We start from the raw sequence: 26,262 nt of genomic DNA, 5'->3' as shown, positions 1-26,262 counted from the left end.
CCTATTCGTCCTACGCCGAGGCGGAAGGATATTGTGCGACAAAAAGTTCAAATCTTGCCACTTTCAGAGACGAAATAGCGGTGGCCGAAATGATGACTAACATATACGACCCCCTGAATGCAATTTTTCAAAAAGTGAACGGAATTACTCTCTATTTGTACATAGGATATAAGAATTTGGGTAGCGGGACAATCCAACGACACGATGGTTCTCTCTTATCCGCTACGTGTAGTTTATACATAGCGCTTTCGGATGGCTATCAAAAGCATAGAGATTGTACTGGTATAGACGACACTGGACCTGTAGCTCTTTTCTGTACCGAGGCAAGACGGGTTTAATGTTCAACTACAGGTAACGTTTAAATATTAAAAAACAACATAAAATGTTCTTTTGCGTAAGATATTGAAATAATAATTATTTTATTTTAAGCATGTGAAATTTTTGCAATAGTTAAAAACAAGTATTTATGAATGGATAAATGAGAGATTATGGAAAATTACCACATAAACATTATCAGAACCTTGTCTTTCCTGCACATATATACATTATACAATTAAAATGACGGACCCCCTGAAATTCTAAACTTGGGATCAGGTGCCTAGGAGAAATAAGAATCCCCTTATAGCTGGTAACACCTGTCGTAATTATAAGCCTTACTTGTATGTATTAATGAGGTGGATGGAACAATCAGTTCTCAAACTCGGTATAAAACAACGGCGTCACAAAAAGTATGGAACCAGTCAGCAATAAAATCCAATCAAGGATATAGGTCATATTCGTTAAAAAGGTCGTTATATCACCATTGGATTTACATGTACGAATTATAGATTAACCCTGGCTCTGCTGCACGCACTTCTTTGTGCGTACTATGACGTCAATCCTGTCCTGCGGAGCGCACATATATATGCCCATGACACAAGGGCCTTATGGCAATTTTCCTAAAACAGAGAAATAACGTCATAAAGATGTGACGTTGTGATGTGCAATGTCAACGCAGATTTTTTTCTCAACCATATGTTTTGCGTTTTGACAGTTTGTCGTAAATTTTGTTAAAGATTTATTGTCAAACTTTGTCATGTATTTAATTCGTGTCTTTATCTGTACATGTATGCCATCTGATTTTTAATAAATATATTCAACGGAATTTTTTTTCGAGGACGGTTTTTTACTATTTGTGTATATTTCCATAACGACGTAGAGCTCCAGACGACCAGCTGATGATAAAGCCTAATTTATGCATGTAAATCTACATATAAACAATTCATGTCTTGAATATTGAGAAACTGGGTGTGATTTTAATATGGAACAGTTTGAGGTAACTTAATTTTTTCCCTAAGAACCAGTTTATTTCCTTTATACCAGTAGATCCGCTCCACCGCTATTCCTATGATCATGTAAACAATGAATCATCTGTACGCTGGAATAAATAGTTTGATCCGATGTATATGTGCAAAAATGAAACTAAAAACAATTTTTCTAACTGAAAAGAAAAGTAGAATTAGTTTGAGTTGTACATATGTCCCAGAACACGTAAGATTGCGCAGATATTTTTTCCTAAAAAAAAAAAAAAAAATACAGGAGGGATACTCTGACAATCTATGTATTTCAGAGGGGTACCAGAGAAGGAATATTATTTCATTTTAAGTAAACAACAGATGTTTAATGCTTCTGAAGTGTAGTATTATTTTTAAAGTTATAAAACTAACAAATATTTTTTTTTTGTTTTGGGTTAGTTCATGTATTATGTATTGCAAATGAATATTTTGAATACTGCTGCAGTGAGGTTTTTAAAAAAAAAAAATCGGAAAAAAAAATTAAAATTGAAACAGCCCTTTCCACTTAAAAATTAATTAATTTGATTAATAGACTGATTAACGTTTTAATATTTTTTTGTATTTGTTAGTTTTATTGGTTTGCAAACAAATGAATAATTAAAAAACAGGACCTCTCTCTCTCTCTTTTGTTTAGGTATTTTTAACAATTAAGGCTTCCCCCCCTAAATTTTCTCTCTATCTTATATAAACATTTAAAAAAAAACAGTACAATTAAAATACATTTATAAAACAATATTTTATTATTTATTAATAGTATGAAGAATGAAAGTAAATATATGAATCATAGACTTTTTATTATTCACAGGAACTCGAAAATTTATTTCGAGAACGCTTTGGAAACTCTTCATCGAGAGATGATGAAAAACAAATTAAAGGAAAACAGTGATGATGAGATACTTATTGAAGGATATTATTGCAAGTAGAGTCAATCAATATGCAGAGATTGACAGTGATGGAGAGGACAAAGAACAATCTACGGATAGTTCTGGAGAATCACATACATGTAAATTCAGATGTCAGTGTTCAGCTAACTGTTTTGAACATTTCACAAAAGAAGAAGTCACAGATCACATTTTTAAATTAAGAGAAATGGGTAAGGGGACGACCATTTGATCCTGAGGGGGGGGGGGGGGGGGGGGGGGGCTGGCAAATTTTTTTGAGACGGATTATTTATTTTCATGCCTGTCGAGGACAGATTATTTATTTTCAAGATTATCAAGGACAGATTATTTATTTTCTTCTTTGTCTTCCCGTACCGTGATCAATTGATTCTAAAAGACTAATCATTTATATACCATAGGCAGATACAGGATTTGGGGAGGGGCGTGTATAACTTCGTTTAGGCAAGAGGTCTGGGGCCGCCATAAGGCCCCCAGGTCCTGGGCGAAGCCCTGGTGGAGGCTAAGGGAGTACTAGAGTAACCCCCCCCCCCGGAAGCTCTTGGGTTGTATTTTGAGAGTAAAACCAGGCACTGTTATAGTGGTATTAGTTATTATTATTAGTCATACCATACTTTGAATGAAGGGGGTTCAGCCCCCTGAAGCTCTTGGGTTTTTCTGTATGTAAAAGAGTAAAACCAGACACAATTGTGTAGGAATTGGTTAGATATGTACCAAAGTATGACATTATTAATACTAGTCATATCATACTTTGAATGATAAGGGCCCAGGGGGCAAAGCCCCCTGAAGCTCTTGGGTTTTTATGTATTTTGAGTAAAACTAGGCACAAAAATATTGGTATTGTCCCAAAGTATGGCATTATTATTATTTTTCGTATCATAATTTGAAATTTTAGGGGAGGGGTTGTACACATGTACGTCCCACTTAAATCCACCAGTGTATATTTTGTATTTATTTATCGGGGAAGTGTAATTCTTCGACAAGAAAATTTATCTTTTGTGGTGTATAAGAATTGGCTTGTATTTAAAGTACTGTTATTCATCACACCTACTAAGTGCACATTGTCAGGTTGACAAACTGACTTAAGTATCCAGTCTGGTAATCAGATTTTAAATACTATTTGGTTCTAAATTGGCGAGCGAAGCGAGCCAAAAAAATTTTTTTGAATTGAAGACTTTTGAGATTAAATTACACGTAAATAAAAAAGGTATTTTTCACAATATTTAAATATCATAAAGCAAGGTCAGATTATTTATTTTCTCTGTAGTGGAGGAAAGATTATTTATTTTCAGTATTTTCAGGGACAGATTATTTATTTCCAAAATCTGCCAGGCACCCCCCCCCCTCAGAATCAAATGGTCGTCCCCTAAAGAAGAGAAAGAGATGTACATAATGGGGTCCCTCAATGAAAAAGGTAGCAAGAAGATAACATCTAAGAGAAAAGAGAGGAAGAGAATGAGATATATTTATACTTTCAAAGGCCATGAAATATGCAGAGACGCATTTATGTATATCTATGATACAACTAAAAAGATTTTGAGAAATATTGCCAAACATCTTAGTGAACATGGAGCTATCCCCGAGAGCATGGCAACACAGGAAAGAAACCTTCACATTCTCCGAAATTTGAAGAAATTCGAAATGCGGTGACGTTTATTTTGAATTATGCTGGAGAAGTAGATGCCTCAGCCTGAAGCCCCGAGGGGAAGTGACGGAATTCCACCTATATACCTCCCATCATCAGATACAAAGAAGGACATTCATAAACTTACGTTGCATCATGTGAAGAATCTGAACTTCGTGCTCTGAAAGTGTCTTCTTTCCAAGACGTCTGGCTTAAGTGCGTCCCACATATCAAAATAAGCAAACCTAGGGATGATGTTTGTCATCGATGTGAGCGTCTGCGGAAGGAAATTATAGATGCTGTTACAGAAGAGGAGAAGCTGTCGGCAATCAACGCCTTTCAAAGAAAGAGCGCGTGTACTACAGAGCCTGTATTGAAAATGCAGTGCAGGAAATGGAGAACTGGGAAGGTGAAGAACTCGCAAATATTTATTACACATTTGATTTCGCTCAGCAATTTCAGTTGCCACACCATTCTCGCCAGATGGGTCCAACCTATTTCGCTCAGCTACGCCGGATTCAGGTTTTTGGAGTAAGAATTGTCAGCGTTTCTAGGCAGCTTAACTTTATCGTAGATGAAAATCAAACTATAGGTATATTCTATTCTGTAGCTTTTGATTGAAATAAGCATTTTAAAAACAATGTGATGAGTTAATTAACTCATTAACACTGAACTTATAAATTCATGTAATTTTTTTTTTGCAGGACCACACGGAACTCAAACAAATGGACCTAATGCAGTCATAAGCATGCTCGACTACAGAATACGGCTTTGGCGAACAAAAATGCACACATCATGCAGACAACTGTTCTGGTTGGTTTCATAACAACGCTCCCTCTTTCTTTCTTTCTCATAGATGTACCTAGAAGTTATATATATCTATATCTAATATTAACAAATTCATTTTAGGGCAAAATAAAAACCAGTTCGTCATAGCGTACCTCTGTTGGCGTGTTATAACTGGACGTCATTGTGAGGTAGAATACTGCATGCAAATACCTGTACACACGCGGTAAGTTACTGAATAATACATTAATGAGTAAAAGTGCTTTTTATTCATTTACTTTCTTAAATTCAACTGTTTATTGATGCAGTAATTTTTTTGTTCTTCAGGTGCTTGGTAGATAGTGGATTTGTGCACATTCGAAAGCTCTATCGACGCTCTGACATTGATTCTCTTGCACAGTTCTTAACTCTGGTAAAGAAATCCGCCTCTTCAAATGAAGCAATATCTTACGGTGATACTTGGCAATGGCGAAACTGGAAAGACTTTCTCTCTACTTACTTTCGCCCCGTGAAGAGTGTACGCAAGTACCATCACTTTCGATTCTCTTCTGCAGAACCTTGGTTTGTGTTTGTAAAGGAGCGAACGGACTCCGAAGAAAAGAAGTTCTCACTGAAGAAAATCGGTTCGCCTCAGTTTGATGCCACAGAGGTCCCAGCACTCCTACATCCTGCTGGGATGACAAGGGAGAGACAACACTACCTGTACAGAAATGTTAGGCCCTATGTACGCCCTGCTCACCAAGAGGATCTGTGTCCTACACCAACTGAAGAATAGATGCATGCACTTGCAGTGAGACGGTATCTTTGTATGTGTAGATATTGCACAAAGCTGCCAGCAGAAAGAACTATAAGTGTTTGACTTTATAGTATATTGGAAGCTTAATAATTGATATGTATGAATCGATTGTGCATATGCTGATTATGATGACCATTTATCAATTGTAAATATGTTATTTTAAATGTTTTGTTTATGTATTAAATGAAACTAGCTTACTAATAGTAGAGACATCTTGTTAAATGTTGGGTAATACATGAAATACAACACAAAGCCTTGTGTTTTGAATTATTCTGGATCAAGTTATTTCCAAAGGGTGATGGACTTCTCTTATTTGTTAAAGGTAATTACCATATTAAAGATAATACATGTATTTTCCTGCACCTTTTACAGACTCATTAAAACTATTTGAAACATGTATTGAGTGATTCCATTCCGAGAAGACACAATTATAAGTACAAACATTACAATGCAAAAAGAGTCACTTTCACAGTTAATTTGTGACGTTTATGCAAAAATAACGTGACGTCAAAATTTACTTATTTATATATATATATCATTGATATAAATGAAGAAAAACTCTACTTAGAATTGACCTAGGACCGTAAAAATTCAGATTTGGCAACTTCTAACCTTGCTCTATCAAAATCCATGAAAAACTCAAATTGTATAAAAATTGCCATAAGGAACCTTTTCCCATGGGCGCAAGCATATGCGTTCAAGGAAAAAATCGTGATAAAATTCCAAAGAGGGGTTGATCCTTTCAAAAAACCTCATAGAATATCGAAAATTACAAGATTTTCAATTATTTTAATTAAATCATCCGTATCTGTGTGTTTTTAAGTATGCTTAATTATTTTAATGTATGATTCTTTTCGGAGCTTTTATTTTGCTTCGCCATTACCGTGAACACGTGAAAGTGAAAGTATAATGTATGCTGCTTCGTTTTAATTTACAACAACAAAACAAATTACTTTTACATACTTATCTTATTGTAAAAATGCTCAATTTAGCAAAAATTACTTTTCTATTATGCTTTTTAATAAGAGAAAAGTCATTTTCCCACAATATCCGGTTTCCTGATTGATGTGTGGGGGGAAACTCCTATAATTATAGAAGGGGAATTCCAATTCTTTAAATATTTTCCAGTCGGTAACTTTTAAAAAGTTAAATTAAAAATCATTTTTATCAATACCATCCTATATGGACCTTTTCTTTTATTTATAAACCTTTTTTTTTGTATAATTCAACATTAGATTTCATTAACCTATGACGTTAATTTTTTTGGAGGCAAGTTTTGTAAATAACATTAAGCGCATCATAAGCAAGTCAAGATGGCGGTGACAGCACCATTTTTTTTTTTTGTTCGCTTCTTTATTGTCTTTAAACGTGAATTTACACAAGTAGTTTCAAGGACTTTACGAGTAAAGGTATTTACAGTATCTTAAAACATTGTTATGACATCATCTTTTGTTCTTTTAATACCTTCTTATCCTTGAAATAACAAAAACAATCCAATAAGTTACCTGTAACTGTCCAATAAGTTGGAAAAACTGTCCACTATTAAAAATAGTGGACACTAAGAAAAAATAACAACAAATCCAACACAAAAGATATACATGTTATTCATGAACAACGAATTACACACATTGTAATAATTATTCCAACTTTAGAATTTAAATTTGAAAAATACACTTCCAGACGAAATTTCAATTTCACTAGCACCAGCTGGTGCACACACATTAGAATCACTTTCGGCTGCGGTTTTGGCTTTCTTGATAGCTACATCACACTGATTTTCACCGTGAATGATTTTGCTCACTCTTTGCTGTTGTTCTTCATTTGTTCTTTTATACGATCTAACAGATGTCGAGCGGTGTCCAGTTTTCTCGGTTATTAGCTGCTCATCAATGCCAGCATCGTAAAGGCGTGTTGCGGCGGTTGCTCTGAGGCTATGGTTTGTGTAGTGGCCAGTAAATCCTGCTATTTTACACAAATTTTGCGACGGTCTGTTGAAGAGTGTGTACTCCAACAGGGGAGTCGGCGTACCAAGTGGAATCCGTGGGGTACCGCAGAGGTCGCAAATAGAGAGCATTGGTTTTACCAGCTTCAGGCCTTTAAAAGAAAATTGCATATTATAGATTAAAGTGTTTTAAATTAAGATATATCTTACAGCAATATTTTGGTGGAAATTAACAACAATATACTTGCCTTAAATGCAGATATTTTTCATACGTGAGCACAGGACATCTCTCGGAAACATTCTTGTTCTGGTATGCTCTGGTAACTTTAGGTTGCAGATTTTTGTGCTGGAGCCCACCGCGATTTGTTTTGGAGACATCCTCTCTATATTCGAGATATCGCAGTCCAGATGCATCCATGGAAAGAGAAATCTGACTGTTTGTCCCAACCCTCAAGTTTCTGTGTTCCTGTCCTGCTCGTAGTGCAAAATGTAGTCCTAGTTGAAACAGTAGAGTATCTAAGAGTTTTTGAGGTGTATCTCTTCCTAAAACTCCCTTGGACCACATTTCATCTTCTTGAGCCTCACTTATGATCTCTGCCCGTTTCCGCTCTATCCCCATGCCTCGCCCAGAGAGTTCTTTCATCTTTGAATCAAGAATACTGCGCATATCGTGAAATTTATCATCATCCAAAAAGTTTATGAAACTACCTTCATGTCGTAATTTGTGTTGAATTGCACACACAATTTCATACAAGCTATTGGGTCTGTAATCCTTTCCAGATTTATTCCTCACTTCAGCTACAAAGAAACTCATTGTTTTGTTGATTTCCTCATCACTCATTATCATAATATCCTGGTACATAAATGTATCATGGTTTGGTAACATACACTTTCGTTCATTTTGCCAGTTCGTAAATAGAGTCATTGCCCACTTTGACTTTTGCTCTGTTTTCTTCGATAAACCTTTCTTAACCAAATTATCCAAATCTTCTTGATTGAGCCGTGCAAACCTTTCAATATTTTCTTTTCCTTCTATGTCTTGGGTGGCCCTAACAAGTTCCTCGTCAGAAATATCCGAAAAAATATCTACTTTGAGGTCAAAATTCGGTTGTTTTTTTGGATGTTCTCTTTCCAAATCCAAAATATCACTGAGAATGCCATCCGTGTTGTTTTCTTGTTCATCAACTTCTCTAAACTTGTTTTGTGTTAAAAACACGCTTTCTCCATCTGAAGAGGACATCCTAACCGCAGGGACATTTACTAAGAAGTGGTGTTCGATGTGCATGCTTTTTATACAAAACCAAGGAACTCACCTGTAACTGTCCACTATGTTAACAATTGAAGTGAATCCTATTCACAGTATTTAAATCAACAAATTTACCTGAGACAGTCTACTAAGAAGACAATGCCAAATTTAATACAAAGGATGTTTACTTCATTGACGTTGCAAGAGAGAAACTTTTCTAAGAGAGTCCATTCTGAACACAATGGAATGAAATGTTTTAAGTAGGTTACAAGCCTCAAACTGTCCATTCTGTGAGAAAAAAGAACTATTGTCGGGCCTAACGGCCCTCCAATAGTTCTTTCTTCTCACAGAATGGACAGTTTTCGGCATGTAACCTTTACTTAAAATACACATTGTGTATTTCATTTCATTTTTTAAAGGCTAGTTCAAGTTTTAAAGGCTAGGCTTATGTTTTATCGGCACCGGAAGTTATATGTGACGAAGAAATCAGCTGTTTTTAATCGTTTGGACTGTACATAGAATATATCTTGAAAATTTCGATTTTAATGAATGAAAGTGTCAAATCTAAACGATATTTATTGTGTTCTTTATACACAGAAAATATTCGGAGGGGATTATTTATTTTTTTCTTGTGAAATATAAATATAATTCATGATCAATATTACCACGATAAATGTAAACAAGACTGGCGATGGCCGAACGTGTGAATATTATTGAAGAATTATTTGCAGACAGTGAAAGTGAGGGGAAGAGAATTTTGAAGGGTTAATTTAGAGGATTTGGAAGATTCTAAATCTGTAGATGAATCAAATTATGATGTTCTGAACGATGAATTATGGAGTGAAGGTTATAGAGTTCTTTTTCCTTTAAACTTTGAACAGGTACCTGGTTTACACAATGAAATTTCAAACACTGACTCTCCACTGAAATTTTTTGAACTATTTGTAGATGACAATGACTATGAAAATATTTCACAGGAAACAAATAAATATGCAAATCAGTTTCTAAACAGTGGCATTCCACTAAGGGAGAAATCACCTTTGACACCACAAGTCTAGAAATAAAAAAATTCTGGCGCTTATTATAGCCATGGGACTTGTCTGTCAGATGTTTCGGAATACTGGACAGTAAATCCAGTAACAAGTACTCCATTTTTTCCAAGCGTTATTTCACGAGACAGGTTTCTGCTCATACTAGCATTCCTTCACTTAAATTATAATGCGAATTATATCCCACGTGGATCCCGAAGGCTTCAACCCACTATTCAAACTTGGTTTCTTCTACAACAAAATACTTTCCAGGTTTCGTTCAGTGTATAAGCCTCATCAAGCACTGGCTATCGATGAAAGCATGGTAGCATGGCGAGGGAATTCATCCTTTAGGGTTTACAGTCCCGATAAACCCGTGAAGTATGGTCTGAAAGCATACATGTTATGTGATGCTGATAATGCACTTTGTTTGAAATTCAAACTTTACACTGGAAGATCCAATATCCAACCTTCAAAAAATGGTGCCACATATGACCTTGTCATGGATCTCCTTCGCAATCATTTTGAGAAAGGTCACATCCTTTATTGCGACAACTATTACAGTTCCCCTCAATTGTTTATAGACCTATGGGTATTAGGAACAGGTGCAACAGGTACAGTGGCACAGTGTGCCCTTACAGGAAAGGCATTCCTGAGAAAATGAAAAAGATACAGCATACGAACCGAGGAGACACAGCAACTGCTCACAATGGTCCCTTAAGTTGCCTTAAATACCAAGATTCTAAGACAGTGTACCTTATTAGTACAACTGACTCTTCTACAAACACTGAAACGGGCCACCATGACTTTATTCAAAATCAAGTTAAAGTAAGGCCAACATATGACAAAAAGATGGGTGCAGTAGATAGACAAAATCAGATGATCGGAAATTACAAATTGCCGATCAAAACTTTGAAGTGGTGGAAGAAACTTTTCTTTCATATTATGAATGTTGCCATTGTCAATTCATACATCTTGTACAAAAAATCCTGCAAAGCCGTAACCCCAATGCTTCAGCGCAACTTTAGAAGAAAGATGGTGGAACAACTTATCCAGACATCTGGTGCAACGATTGGGGTACATGTTGGACGGCCTGCTCCCAGGATCCTCAAGCGATTAACAGGAAGGCACTTCCTTGCTAGACTGGAGGAGGCAGGGAAGATGCTACTCAGACAGTGCATTGTGTGTGGACCTGCTGAAAAGGAAATGCTTCCACCAATGCCGCCTGGTGAGAAACGGCCAAGCAGGTGTGGTCATATGACCAGCTACAAATGCAAAGAATGTAATGTCCACTTTGTATAGCACCGTGTTTTGAAATTTATCATACAAAGCAGGAGTACATTTTAGCATACAAACGAATGAAAGTAAGTCCTGAAGATTGATTTGAATGATAAATTGTTCTGTTAAAGTAATATGAGCTGCAATTTTTGTTTCAGATTTTTTTTATTTGTTGCAAAATTATGATTTATTAACCGACGGCAGAAAAAATATAAAAAAAAAAATATAGTCTATCAACTTTTTAAAGCAAAATTAAATAATTGTCATCCTGTACAAAAATTCACTTTTCAATTGTAAGTTTTCATATTTCTTTAAATAAACTTTATCACTTATTCTAAATGATCATCAAGATTTTTTTAAAGTTACATGCTTCATTTTTTACAGCAAAAGAAAATCAAAATTGTATATGTCACACAGCTCATACTACTTTGGTACAAACATTTTATTTGACAGTATGAACATTGATGATTCTGAAATGCTGGTATTTTGCATACATGTACTTTGTCAAGTAAGCATTAAGATTGTGGGATACAAATTCATATTGAAAAATAATTTGGAATGAACATGCTTAGTGTGTCCCATATAACTATTTCCACCATTAAAGGGTGAAACAGATTTTCGATCACAATATTTGTCAATGTTATGTAGTTTTTGCAACTTAAAGCCACCTGTTGATTTTTATCCGATGAAAGTTCCATTCTTTTGTCAAGTTTAGATTCATTTACATGCATGCAAAAATGTCAAATGCTCATGTTACACCTGTATGAAGTATGTATTTTTTATTTTTGAAATAAATTTTCTTCTCTTTAGAATTGACACTGTAATGTGTATCCTTTCTTAAAATTCTGGGAGAGGAATGCATTGGTTATAGTGTCACCTCCCACAAACTAATATAACACTGATTGTGTCTGTCCGTCACACTTTTGTGTCCACTCCATAAAACTTTGGAGGCATATACCTACCTGAGGGTGTGTAATGACCTTGATTCAAGGTCATTTAACCAAGATCAATGTCTGATCATAAACAACTACATAGTATGATAAGTCCTTGAAAAAAACATTGGGGGCTCATACTTGGATCAAAGGCTGCTCATAACCTTAAGAAGTGTCATGACCTTGACCCATGGTCAGTTGACTAAGGTCAAGGTCACATTTTAAACATGATTTTTATCCAAAAACTGGGTATTAGACCTTTTAGGACAGTTGAAGTTTTGTTTGTTTTCTGTTATGAAGTATTCAGGATTATAATAATTAAGATGATAAACGGCTATGACCTTGAAGTTTCATGCATTTATGCCATTTTTGAATGACCTTGACCATGAAATTTTTATGAAAATTTATCAGGTCAGCAATTTACCCATCTTCATAACTTGGTATATTATTTTTAAGCTTAAAATTTCATTATTATTGAAAAACAAAGAAACATTCATGCTTTCCAGGATAATGACCTTTAATCAGTGGTTGCCACGGCAACATCCTATCAATAATTAATATGTATGATAACATTTTCTAAAAATCTAAATGATATCTATGTACTTGGAAAATTATATCATTGTAACTTGAAAAATGAACATTTATTCAAGTTTAAAGATTGTATGTGAATATTTCATCATTTCTTTCAAACAATTCAGCAGAGACTGTGCTTACTTATAAAAACAATGCAGCAGAGTAAGGGTTAACAATGAGGTTGTTGACATCCTTCATACTTCATCCTATTTATCAGTAGTCTCGAGCAATTTTTTTTACACAGATAATGTATATTCTAATTGACTATCATAATATTTGCCTAAATTGTGTGAATTGAATAAAAATATAATTATTTCAAGATAAAAATTCAGAAGAACATCTCGAATTTAAGAAACGTAATTATGCAGAGGGTCGTGAAAGTATTTTCGTCGACACTATTCTAATGTTGGGGAAAATTGCATATTAAATCTTTGGACTAAGATGCTTTGCAATGCTTCGTTAAAAAAATTTCGCAGTCTAGTATAATTGAGTGATGGGTGCTTTGTTGCCGTTGTTTAAATGGTCACCACCTTTGATATTCTATACCAGCATGTATAAAGCAGAATCCAACCTCTTTTTGGGTTTCGTGGTTCACGTCTTGTTGTCAGGTTTGTATTGGTTTATGTGTTTAAAAATCGATCACTGCTCTTTATACTTTTTTTTTTAAATTTACTGATTGGAAATACAACCCGTAACACTTCTATTGAATTGGTTTAATATTTTTACATTTGCAACATGCTAATAATCATTAATATTCGATATCAGATTTTCAAAATGGATTAAATTTATTTCCACCTACTAAAATGATTAGTATACAATAATAAGTGAAAGGTCGAATGTGTAAAAATCAGTTCGGTTTTCATGACTGCAGTGTCTGTCACCTGCAGTGTCATGGTATCTGTCACCAGTGGGATGGGATTAAAAACTGCGTGGTTTTCAATTCTGCAAGACATCATTTTGATTTATATATCTAAATACAAGCTAATTTAGAGAATGTCTCCCGCAGAAGGAAACAGGAATTAAATGCGCGAATCTAGAGGGGAGAGGGGTAAACCGGGACAAGACAATGTAAAGGGAGCGGGTGGGCCATATGGAGCTACACTATATTTAATTGCAAAAGCTTCCTTATATTTCGCTCGGAAATGTAATACATGTACATGTAATTATAATGTTTAAATTTATAACCTTGACCTCAAAGTCAATAGGCATAGGAAGTTGTGGCAAGAAAGTTCATTGCAAAAGCTACATGTTAAAGGCTTTTCAAGATATCGAACAGAAGTGAAAGTATTAAATAGACAGAATTTATGCATTTTTGATCTCAAAGTCAAGAGGGGGTCTTCCTTAAGCCACAGGCAGTTTTGTACAATTACAAAGGCTTCTTGGGATATGTTGTTACAAACAGATAGAAAGACGAACGGACGGAGAGACCGCACCCAAATTAATATCCCCCCCCCACTTCAATTCAGTGAAAGCGAGGGACAATGCATTTAGGTATCTCGTATAGTTTTAGGGATGTCAGGAACATGAACGACACCTGTAATCTGGGTTATGCATAATGAACTTTGCCTTATTTAATCTGAATGAACATGGTCTAGTATTTATGTAATATAGGCAAAACTGATATGAGAACCCATCTTAGAATAAAAATTGTCATTTTTCAGCTAATGAAACACATGAACAAACTACCCAACAATCCCCAATCTCTAGTTCTGAGTCGTCAGTCTCAACCGAAGAATTTTCTACTTTGTCAACCAATAACCCGACAACTACTCAACATACAGAGACATCGCCCACTAACTTTCAAACGTTAGAAAGCAGTCAACCCACCAGATTTCCCAATGGTGGATTCTCGTCGAATTCAAGCGAAAGTGTGTCTACAAATATTCCCTTTGAAACGTCATCTTTTCCTCCAGATTTGACCATCTACAGACAAAATCAGGAAAATTCAATTGACAGTGAGTTTAAATTTATTATATATATTTTGCAACTCTTAGGTGTTATTTTTTAATCATGTCATGAAGCCTTAATCAGATGTACAAGAAATGTTTTCTTAATTATTTTAAAATGATAAATGAAAATTAAAAATCTAGATTACATGTAATAAATTCAGGCGTAGCTATTTAGTGTGTAAGCTATTTAAATACATGTATAATGTTAGGAAAATCCTGAAATTAGAAAAAGGTTTTAAATTGATGTTCTTTGTATCAGAGATAATTCTTATACCGAAATTCAAACTAAAATTGCCCCAAGATAGGATGTAAAGAATTGTTAAAAAGGGAATTTTAAAATTAAAATTTTCGTATTTCTTTACATTGTGAAATTCAACTATTCTGTAATTTAAAAGAGAGAAATATACAATAAAATGATGAATTGTTAAATGACTATAAATATCAAAATTTAGTTTCAACAACCGTGTCAAAATATATGCTAAATTCACAAAGCAAATTAAAATTCTAATCAAAACCTTCTGTTAGCGCAAAATTCTACGAAATTGTAAACATAATTTGTGCATCGACTCTTAATTTGATTAAAATATTGAACTTTACGCTACAGAGAATTATCACATTAAAAATATTCCAAAAACTTTTATGTCATACTTTAGAACGTATTAGACGGATGTCGGAAACAATTCAATTTGAGGTAAAAGAAATTGTAACTTGAACTATATTTAACTATATAAAAAGACAAAAGTTCCGTGGTTATTCAGAGTATGACTTTAAAATTATGATCAAGACGTAAAGACCAAAATGAAAAGAGAAGTTTTAATTTAGATACAAAGACATCAACAGTCTATTTTGAAGTCAACATTCTGCAAATTGTATGGTCAACCAATGACCTTTAAAATACCAGCAACACGGTGCAATGTACGTCGTTAACTCGATTGTTGACTGACGTTTTCAAGCATTTGCTAGGCAATGGCCATTATCTTCACACTGAATTGGTTTTCGAATTTTTTCTTTTACCCAATCATGACAAGGAAAACATGGCGGATGTGAATGGTCATTGCTCCGCGAAGATACTTGATGCCAGCTCTGAGGTTTTAGAGATCAGGGTATGCCCTGTCTGTTCCCAATACTTATGCATATTTTTAATGGACTTTTGATTTTGATTTCTGTTCCATATCTGCATATTTCATTAAATGAATGAACTGGAGCAACTGCAAAGACACATGAGGGGAGGGGGGGGGATCGAATCCCATTGCAGGACCTGGAGATCGGTCTATCAGATGAGACCGTATAAAGCGAGGTCCTGTGTCGCAGTAGGTGCTAAAACGAAAAACATAACTCAGTTCTCAATGGCAATGAGTGGCGAGTATACAGTAGGTCTGAATTTGCAGCTCTCCACCGACAAGTGGTGGCGTCTTCATATACGAGTGAAAAATTTCTCGAGAAGGAACGTTAAACAAACCAAACCAAACAGTAAACAAAACTGACCCACGGACTTTTGTTTAATCATACAAATGGCTTACAGAATTCAAAATTTATATATCTTATATCTCATTCCTATCAAACATACATGTACGTTGAAATAATTTACGGAAAGGAATTGCACTTACGCTAAAAATAGTCGAAAAAATACAGAATAAGCGTTTCATTACAAAAAATCATAACTGATATAATATATAACATTTATATTTTTAATGTTAGAATAGGTTTTTTTTTAATATTTTGTTTAGCATTTCTTTTTTCATAGATTTCGAAAATAACCAAAGGGAAAGAGGATTCAAGCGAAGAAGTGATAGACAATATCCATATGTCAAAAAGACTCGGGGCCGAAGTAAAACAGAATGTGCTCACCATTGTGTTACCGGTCTTCCTATTTGTAAAGAATTCTGGTATAACAAACAAAATCTCGAATGTATGCTCTGCTGATACTAGTATTGAGTTCTACAAATAAATGTTTTAGATTTTTTGTCTTGAACTTTACTAATGCATGCTTAATTCATTATAAAAATCATAATTACACAATTTAATTGTTGGCTCACATGCTGCCAAATCTTATATGTTTTTTTTTTACACGAAGAAGCCTAAATAATGGAAAACCATCTTCCGTACCAACTTTTCTATATAAAAAGGTTTTTTTTTATTTAAACCAATGTAACTTTTTAACTTTTGAAGATCTTTCCATGCACCAGTGTACATTTTATCATTATTTTCCCTGAAAATTCGACCTCTCTGATTCGCGCTGTCTTGAACAATTGATGGTATATGAGACAGCATATCAATTGGATTCTTGTATCTTAAATTTTCGAAAAGAACGAGATACAATTCAAAGAACCAACCTCACGAAAATCAACTAAGCACAGTTAATATCAACTTAATATTCTTGTAAGGAGTTTTTCAGCTGCATTTTTGTGTTATTGCCATATACATTTAGATATTTAAGGTCCGAGGACAAGTTCCTCATATAACTGTTTTGTATCCCTTTCTTATGTAGAACTTTCACTTGTGATTTTAAAATTGTTTTAAAAATGTCATTTAAAATCGTTCAGCAAAAAAATGTGATATTAGCAAGTCATGATCAAAAGATTATTGAAAGAGTAAATAGGTAAAAAAACATTCTCTGGTATATCTTGCTTCTTTTCAAATGTCTAGCGAGGTACCTGAACTTTTTACAAGAACACCTGTTATAAGTTAGCAATACTTCATTGACAAATCTTGGGGAAATTATATAAAATTTGGGAACGTATCTTATGAATTTAAAACAGTAGGATCACATTCACCACATGCATTCATGCACTAGGTGGGCAAAACTGTTGCTTTTACTTTCCTAAAATAAAATGAATTAAAAACCGATATTATTCAAATAAATTAAATACTTCTAGATAAAAGATCACAGCGACCTTATACGCAGCGGGAATTTTCCCATGTTGACAGGAATCTTATGTTAGCCACTTATAATTAGGTCAATAAAGTGAGTGTTAGACTTGACGTCAACAATACCTAACAGTATTCTAGCTCAGAGAGTCCGTTAAACAATACAAAATAGGAGTAGAGAAAACACAGACCTCTAAAATTTCAGAGTTGAGAACAGGTACTTAAGAGGAATGAGCATCCCCTGCCGACCAATCATAAAATTCTACTCTATCAACTAAAACCCTAAGTAACCGTCATCCTAAAGAAATGTTTTAATCAGTCGCTATATAGCAGCAAGCTACTTGAAGAAAAAAAAATCCAGGATGTTTTAATTTGTTTTTTTATTCTTTAAGAACTGGGGGGGGGGGGGTTAAGAAGGGACGTAAACATTATTTTTTTGAAGTAGGATGCTAAATGAAGTAATTGTGATATAGTTTATTAAAATGGTATTTTGATATGTTTGTTAAAATGGTCCCCTAAATATGTTTATTTTTCTGAGTGTTTTGGTAAAGTTACAAAAATAGATTAAATAAAGTATTAAGATTTCTACCATTTTAACCTAAATTGTAAATATCATTTTAAATTACCAAACATTATATTTATTTTTATTATTTTATGTCAAAATGTATTGTTGAAAAGTACGATGTGTACCAAATAAATACATCTATTAACAAAAGACATCCACAAATGAAATGAAAAATTATCATTTCGTCAATTAGTGATATCATATAAGATTTTAAAGAAAATAACAATTTATTACTGGTAGTCAATTCATCCACTCATGTTACAATATACCAGAAACGGTTCTCAATCTATGCGGTAATTGTAATGTTTGCTTTATCTATTAGGGCCTCTGGATTTGTTTTCTTTAAAATTCTAGATGTTTAAGATGCTTTTACTCCTTAGTTGAACCCTTCTACCTTAAACATTCTCTGGGATTTTCTCCAAGATACGAAGTCATAATATATTCATTTATGAAACTTTATGTGATTAATTAAGTATCAGGACACAGGAAAAGATCCAATTCGATATATGCTATGCTTTTCATGCCCCCGGATCGTTCCGATCAAAAGGTCTTTTTGTCCTGCCTGTCCGTCTGTTGTCGACCTAGCCCATAACTATTGCGTTGTCTAGGGTAAGTGTACAACAATTGTCTACGTCCCACCCCAGAATTCTGTTACCATCCGGGGCATAGTGTTTCACAAACACATCTTGCTCAAAAATCATAAAACCCATTTTCCTCGAAAATATTTTTAAAAGTGTAAACTCGCTATATATCCTAAACCTTAAATTGAACAGATGCACCAATGTTAAAATTATGAAGTTTGTAAACGTGATTCCAAATTCCCCACTTATAAAAACATTATCTAAATTAGTCATTTATGATTTCAAGATCTTTTCACTAATTTTGTGTATGAGTGAATTTAATAGCCATTCTCTGTAAGCATTTAAACTCTTATATCGGGAGTGTGGCACGCATGGTCTTGGATTTTATAAAACTTGGCATACAATCCTATATTGATGTATGTAATCAAAATTCATAATAAAATGGTTGCTATGGTCCATGGTTACCATGGCAACCAACATACATTTTTCATGGCCTAAAAATCGCTAAATTTTGGTGAAAAATAATGACCCTTTTTTGACTTATTGAAAGTCTTTAATGAAAACAAGCTATTAACATGACTTTACCTTTTTATCAAAATACATCATTTTACAGTGCTTTAGAAAATGTTTAGTATTTCAGTAACTTCCTCATAGAAAAAATATCCCTCATTTACAGGTAGGATTTTTCTTGGAGAGAATTGTAGATTTTAGGCTCTTTTGAAAAGCCTGCTATAAATTTTTGCGGATAGTTGGGAAAAATGAATACATTGGTTTAAAAGTCCATATATAGTTCTAAAATAAACTACAAAGAATCAATTGGTATTCATATTTAGTTTTCATGTTACCATGGTTACAAAGTTATGCGTTTTTTGAAAAATCCTAGAAAAGTACAATACATATATACAATCGGGATCCATGTAATTGCCTGAGTATTTTAAAATGGATTAAAACAAATTTAGATACATGGTAAACAATAGCAAAAACAAAGAGAAAAAAAATCAATTTTCATGACTAAGGGTCAAAGGTCAAGGTTAAAATGGCAGATTTAGATAGATATTTAAGGAAACTAAACAACATTTTTTCTGTGTCATAACTACATGTAATGCTAATTGTGTTTTAAACAACCCATGAAGAAACAAAATTACAGTTCTGGTCAACAATAACTAGCATCATATGAATGTGTGCCCATCTGGACAGAAGGTCAAAGCTCAAGGTCACAATGGTATAAAGAACTACGCACGCTAACTCTCAATTCCCGCCTACATTTTGCGACCATTTTATTCAATATTAATGGCAATTTAGCCATAAAATCTTTGTTTCATACAAAGAACAGTTCAATGGTATTTGATTCATTATTTTAATACCAGTGCTAAATAGTACATTATCCCTTATTCAAACTCTTGAAATAAGGGAAAAGGGGGGGGGGAGGAGTCGATGATACACTGTATTTTCCATTGAAATCAGACTTTCAAGCATCAACATATTTTGAAAAAATCTTGGATATAATTAAATGTTCCGTATATTTTTTCTCATGTTTTACGCAAATAAGTAAAACATATACTAGTATATGTTAATAAAATATACTGTTTTAGCTGTATATCACTTTGAAATTGGGAGAAAATAGGCATCTATTTTCGCTGTCTGTTTTAACATTTTATTATCGTGGGATATCTAAAGAAGCTTACGATCTTTTTCAGTTTGAGTTTATACCACAACTCGCTTTGGCGTAAAAAGACCCCTATTTATTTCTAGGTCAAAAGGTCATGGTAAAAAAAAACATGGTTTGTATGTAAACCTCTCATTTCCGAGCGATATCTCAAATAGCATTTAGGTAAGCTTTTTTTTATATTATAACCCCCTATGGTCCCACACACCCCTCTTTAAGTGTCCCATCCCCTACCCCCACCACCCTCCGACACCCCCCCCCCCACTCCTTTTAATCTACGCAAGTTCTTATCTCCTTAAACAGGGACACATATTCTTGTTAATTATGCATTTGGTGTGTTCCCCGAATGGCTACTCGGAAAAAACAACAAGTAATTATCACACTCAATTAAGGGGCCCTCTAAGGGGTACAGGTAGACTTACCTTTGTTTACCTGGATAAGCAATATTTTAACAATCAGATATATTCATTCAATTTTATTTTAATTTAGAGGGTTTTTTTTCAGAAATATATTGAATAAATCAATAAATAGATAAACATAAATAGATAAAACTTAAGATTTCAAAAAAAATAATTTTTTTTATTGTACCTTTAATTTTATTTTTTTTTCCAAACTACTCAATAGTATTGATTGAGAATTTACAAACTATTATCCCCTTTTTGTGCTACATTTTCAAACTCTTTTAAATACCAAATTAACACATAAAATAGCATATTTATGTATGATAAATGAATTGTTTCTATAAAATTTTGCCTAATTTAATTCATTTATTTATCATTTTTAATTATTATAACATTCTTTTAAATCATCATAAAATACAGAAGTGTATGTTTCAATTTTTATAATAAATATAGACGATTCAAGATAAAAACAGATCACTTTGATTTTTAAGGTTAATAAGCTAATTGATGAAGCACCTGATAACTGATATCAGTTCACTTTGAACTTTTAATAAGCAAAACTATCTTAATAAGTGTCAAAGAAAATGATGTTCTGTACTGTTCTGCCTAGTGATGCAGTCCAAGCTGTATTAAATACAAGAACAACACAAGCTACAGAACAGTATATATTCAAGGATGGAAATGAAGTGCTGAACTTGCTTAATGATGCAGTCCAAGCTGTAAATACAAGAACAACATAAGCTACAGAACAGTATATATACAAGGATGGAAATGAAGACGCATCATTCTTCACCCATCAACAATGGCGAATGCACAGCTCAACGTGAAATTCATCACAAACAGGAGAGGCGGCCAGAACTTCTCCTTTCAAGGTTTCATCTACAGAATTCACCGAAGAACCGACACCAAGCTCTTCTGGAGATGTGTTGTTGCAGGATGTTCAGCTGGCCTCTCCACAGAAAACAACGTTCCCGTAGGATTCGGAAGACAGCTCCACGCCCATCCTGCAGACACACCGAGGTCGTTGCCAAACAGATCATGAACCAGATTTCACGGCGATGCACAGAAGAAGTAAAACCCATACCTTCCATCTTCACAGAAGAACTCAACAGGCTGCGAGACAATGAGTGGGATGACGCCAACAGAGAAGTCATCGAGGGATTGCCAACGTTCAACACGGCCAAGTCATCACTTTACAGAGCTCGCCGGAAACAGACTCCACCACTTCCAAAGACAGCTGCTGACATCCGACTTGAGGGGAAATGGACAGAAACAGAGACAGGGGAAAATTTCCTTCTCTTAGGCGACACTGTTCACAACAGAAGGATCCTAGCATTCGCAACAACGGACAATCTATGAGACTTGGCAGCTTCAGAAACCTTTTTCTGTGACGGGACATTTTACACCTGCCCCAGCCTTTTCCACCAGATCTACACCATTCATATTCTGAGTGATGACACCTGTTGTGTATGTCCTACTACCAGGAAAGAGTCAAGCCATCTATACAAGATTCTTCACCCTTCTTCAAGACAAAATCAACGACCTTGGCGTACAGTTTTTACCCACATGTGCTCTAGCTGACTTCGAGACAGCAGTCCACAACTCCATCAGAGAAGTGTTTCCGGGCGAAAAAACCAAGGGTTGTTTTTTCCACTTCACCCAAGCTATTTGGCGAAAAGGTCAACTGTCAGGACTACAGATCCCCTACAAAGATGACGACAATGTAAAGACCTTGGTTAGACGAGCAGCAGTTCTTCCCATCGTTCCCCTTGACTGTATTGAAGACGTTTGGTTCAGAGCCATAGAAGACAGAGATGAAGCTGACCTTACACAAGCTACAGAATCCTTTACAGACTATGTGACAGAACAGAGGGTGAATGGTGACAGACTTCTGTGGAATCATTTCGGAACGGAGGGACCACAGACCAACAACAGCCTCGAATAATGGCATGGAAAACTCAAAAGAATGGCACAGCATGCACATCCCAACATCTTCGTCGTGGTGAAGATGTTCAAAGACATACAGAATGCGAAAGAGATCCAAAAGATTCAGAGGGAAGCCGGCGGAAGCATTAGACCTCCAGCGAAAAAGTATGCAACTATAAAGAGAAGATTGCAGTTACTGAAAGAAAGGTTTCAGCATGGCATCATTGATCTTATGACCTACACAGACTAGATGCTTCTGAACTTCACCTTGGATAGTGATCCCTTAGTTGTGATGAAACATGGAGACTAAATGACTTGTAAATATTGTAAACATGTGTGATATGAAAGTGAAACAGTGCTATTTAATTTATAATGTGAAAATCAGTGCTGCTAAACAATAGAACTTTATGTTTTTAATATGTTTTGTGCCGGTAAAATTTTTATTTAAAAATATGTATACAAAATATTTATTCATACAAGTGCTCAAATTAAAAAAATGAATTAAAAATCCCTTTTATTTTATTCAAATTCTGGTAGATTATTCATACAGGTAAGTCTACCTGTACCCCTTAGAGGGCCCCTTAATTGAGTGTGATAATTACATGTTGTTATTTCCGAGTAGCCATTCGGGGAATAAACCATGCATTTATACTCGGATATTCGGAATACTGGTATTATAAATGTTGTATCCTGACCTCTATCCCGTATATTAAATGTATTTTATTGAAACTGGTATTACATTCTCCCTTTAGCTTGATGCATAATGTGAAAATGCTTATAAGTACGGTTTTCAGGATTTACTGATATAAAGGTAGGCAATTAAGAATATTGAACGACTATACACTTTCCATATTGAGTGCAAGACTTCTTGTACGTAGAGAATTGCGCTACAAGCATGAATTATTACAGAAATAACGACCTGTGGATGGGAATTGTAGCTATTATTCAGTATCGATTATTTTTTCCCCTTTCAGCCAAGGACATTTTATTCAGTTTTAAAAGATTATTAGTCTCTATAATCACATTCAGTTTGTAAAATCATTTGCTTTCTAACGCTGCATTCCTCGCAGTCCTCCAGTATATCACTCTGACTGATCGTGAGACACAGCAATTCTTTTTTAAAAAAAAAACAAATTCATAATACTAGTAATTCTGATATTTCAAGTTTATCTTGAATCCGGTTTTGAAACTCCTTAGACCTTGAGGCTAATGCTTTTGTACAAAGCTGATTTCCTGTATTATGTAGTCTTGTACATTTCACCATTTTTCACATATCAAAATTATTCTTTTGCATGTAGAAAATAAACAGAGGCTAAAATTTGTATGCACATTAAATAAACAGAAAAAACATTGATTTCACTTGAATTCCAAGATATACAGAGCTGTAATATGTAAACAACTTCCAGTCATTTTTGTACAATGATATTTTTGTCCCCCGCTTTCGCGAAAGCGAGGGGACATTAAATTTCATTCGTCTGTCCGTCAGTCTGTCCGTCCGTCACAAAAACTTTAACCTTGCCCATAACTTTTGATTCAGTGGAGCTATGACTTTCGTATTTCACATGTGTATTCTATGTGACAAGACCTTTCTTTGGGTACCACCAAATTTGACCTATTGACCTTGACCTTGGAGTTTGACCCACTTTTACACAAAAATTCCAAATTTTTATTTTGGCCATAACTTTTGAATGGTAGGTACTTGGACTTTCATATGTCATATATATATATTCTTTGTTTCAAGACCTTTCGTTGAATACCAACAACTTTGACCCTTTTGACCTTGACCTTGGAGATTTACTTACTTATGAAAAATCTTTAACCTTGACCATAACTTTTGAATGGTAAAGGCTAGGGCTTTCATACTTCATATATGTAGTCCTTGTCAGAGATCCTTTCATTGAATACCAAAAACTTTGACCCTTTAACCTTGACCTTGGAGTTCTTTCATTGGATACAAAGAACTTTGACCCTTTGACCTTGACCTCGGAGTTTTAACTTTTTAAAAACTTGAACCTTGGTCACAATTTTTGAACGGTAGATACTAGGACTTTCATATTTCACATATATATTCTTTGTTGCAAGACCTCTCATTGGATACCAACAACTTTGACCTTTTGACCTTGGAGATTTACGTACTTATGAAAAAAACTTTAATTTTGAGCATAACTTTTGAACTGGTAAGCCAAAGGGCTAGGGCTTTCGTACTTCACATATGTAATCTTTGTAAGAAGACCTTTCTTAAGAAACCAATAACTCAGACCCTTTCACCTTGGAGTTTGACCTACCTTTCAGAAATTTATCCTTGACTTTAACTTTTGAACAGGTGGTGCTAGGGATTTTGTATTTCACAATCGTATTTCTTGTGAGAAAACCCTACTTTGAGTAATGATATATTTAATTCGCATTTAATAAAAGTTTAACCTTCGTTATGTTGCCATAAATGGTCATCAGTGTTTCACAAACACATCTTGTTCCTCTTATTGAGAAGAGAAAGGGATTTCATATTTGACATGTGCATTACCTGTGACAAGATAATTTCGAGCATGCTATGATTTCTTACCCCTTGACCTTTACCTTCACGATTGACCTTATTTAAAAAAAAAAAACTTCAATGATAATTTATAAATAAATGACGTTTGATATGGTGTTAATGTTAGACACAATATTTCATAAAAAAAAATAACATCTCATCCACAAAGACACCAAAAGCGGGGGACCACAATTCTTTGAATTTGCTTGTTTATATTTCTCACTGAAGAGCACAAAATTATCAAAGGAAGATAATTCAATTTCAAAGTTGATGTCTGCTATTTTAATCAAAGATTTCTCATATTTATAGAGAGAATACCAACAAGGTTTTAACATGCCTTTTCAAATTAGATGTTATATTTCTTATTTCTGTGAGTAACATGAATTAAAGTAGCGGCATTTCATTAAAAAACTTAACGAAATATTGCATTTTTTTTTCAGAAAAATCAGCTTTAGACACCGTTTCCATGGTAACTACTCAACATTCATATGATGTAACTATATTTTTTAAAGTAGGTTATGAGGTTGTACTTTCCAGCCAAATTAGAAAAAAAATCTGTGACTATGCGTGCCACAAAAGTTTAAGTGGTTACAGAGAATGGGTATTAATATCTCTGTAGATTTTACTACAAGACAGAGTTTGGGACTTGATAAACCCTCATATATGTGCATGTATGTCCCAAACATCCTTGCAATAAAGACTATGCTTAATACGCTTCAGTCGTACTAGCTTTTAAAAACATTTAATTAAAAAGGGCTTTAATACATCAATAAGGTTAGATATATCCGAGTTTTCAATATATGCATTAATCAAAAGCACTTGTATAACCTGCAAAATATCAGATCTGATCACATGAAACAGATCGGAATAAAAGCTTACTTTATCTCAGTATGCTTCAGTTTACCACATCAATGATGAAAGTAACTTGTACTGAATATACCAAAGTTAAGAACTGACAATTAACAAAGTTAATGTGTCTCCTCTGAAAATATATTTCAAATATTCGTATAAGCGTGTAGCAGCCGCCTAACAATGTACTAGAATGATTAAGAGAAAGTACTTCAATGATGAAATTTTATAATTTAGTAATCGGTAAACCTGTTCTAAAATGATCGATATAACTAATAATGAGATATAGATATATTTAAATTTATATTTTATTTTAGACTTGATGGATATTCTTTTTCTTCTTTGGTAAGCAGAATTTTAAAACGATCATTTTCCTACATGTAAATGTTTATCAAAATACTCTCATTCAAGGAAAAGATATACATCTTTACACACATATAAACGTTTACTATTCAAATGAAGGATTGTTAGATACAGATTTACGTGATA

General features: G+C 34.2%; 1 pseudogene; it reads left to right on the top strand.

The window, feature by feature from the left end:
* Window positions 1-2,222: 2,222 nt before the first annotated feature.
* On the top strand, window positions 2,223-5,418 carry LOC134276141 (uncharacterized; annotated as a pseudogene).
* The last annotated feature ends 20,844 nt before the right edge of the window (window positions 5,419-26,262 follow it).

This window comes from Saccostrea cucullata, unplaced genomic scaffold (genome assembly GCF_032062105.1).
Source record: "Saccostrea cucullata isolate Sc308-1 unplaced genomic scaffold, CSIRO_AGI_Scuc_v1 ctg672, whole genome shotgun sequence".
In the NCBI taxonomy this organism is placed as follows: Eukaryota; Metazoa; Mollusca; class Bivalvia; order Ostreida; family Ostreidae; genus Saccostrea; species Saccostrea cuccullata.
The sequence above is the reverse complement of the archived record's forward strand: the minus strand, read 5'-3'. Positions and strand labels throughout refer to the sequence as shown.